Below are 1,220 nucleotides of genomic sequence, written 5' to 3'. Positions count from 1 at the left end.
GATTTATCCTGATCCGATGGGCATATATTGTCCGAGCTGTATAAAAATCCCACGTGGTGTAATACCGATTGTGTATTCTTCAACAGGGATGCACAATATTTCGCGTTCGCGAACACGAATGCACAACTTCCGCGGAAATAATGCACAACATTTGCGAACATTTCGCATTCGTGAACATAAATGCACAACATTTGCGAACATGAATGCACAGCAATAGCGAATATTTCACAATCGCGAACATGAATGCACAGCCTTCGCGAATATTTCACTTTCGCGAACATGAATGCACAACTTTCGCGAATATTTCACATTCGCGAACACGAATGCAATATTCTCAACGGTTTCGGCAGGAATGGCTACATGACTCTAAATATAGCAAGTGGCTCAGTAAGGCACAGGGGGATGATACTTAGGCATATTGCAAGTTATGCCCTTGTATACTAACTGCAAAGCTGAATGACTAGGAAAAACACAGGGCCACAGCTAAACATCAGCGGACAGAGGAGTCAGAGACAAAGAACATTGCCATTTGGCTGGTTTGGTGAAACAGCTTCAAAATCGTTTGCCTGACAACGTTCAAGTTCTACGCTTGATGTCCACCATGATGCAAGTGATTTCCTGCAACCAATCAAGCCAGGAATATTGGACTTGGCTAAGATGTTCGAGCAAAATGATGAACTGCTAACACGCGTAGAATTCCAATGGAAAAAGTTACATTATACTACAAGGGAAAAACTACTATGATCCCCTTCAGTTTTGGGCAGAGGCAGCAGACTTCAGGGACGCCACAGGAGAAAATTCCTTCAGCGAAGTTTGTGAGCTTCCTCTCACAGTACTCTCCTTACCTCATTGAAAGGCCGATGTTGAACGATTATTTAGCCAGATGAACATCGTGAAGACCAAGCTGAGTAACAGAATGAATAATGAAACTCTAACAGCAGTCCTGGCTGTCAAGCATGGCCTTTACAAAATGGGAAAATGTCATGATTATACCCTTCCTGAAAATGTACCAAAGAAGACTGGTACATTTGAAGCTTGCTAGAACTACGAGTACATAACTTCACAAGAAGCATCTACAAGTACTTCTTATTGCAGTGCTGTGGATGACTGGGACTTGAGCGAGTTTTGATTACCGAGGATACTCGATGAAGCTGTAGGATTACGAGGGGCCTTTACCCAACAATTGTAAGTATAAATGCACTACGGAATTATTTCAGTGA

Source organism: Penaeus monodon, chromosome 24, assembly GCF_015228065.2.
Source record: "Penaeus monodon isolate SGIC_2016 chromosome 24, NSTDA_Pmon_1, whole genome shotgun sequence".
Lineage (NCBI taxonomy): Eukaryota > Metazoa > Arthropoda > Malacostraca > Decapoda > Penaeidae > Penaeus > Penaeus monodon.
Note: the sequence above shows the minus strand (reverse complement) of the source record.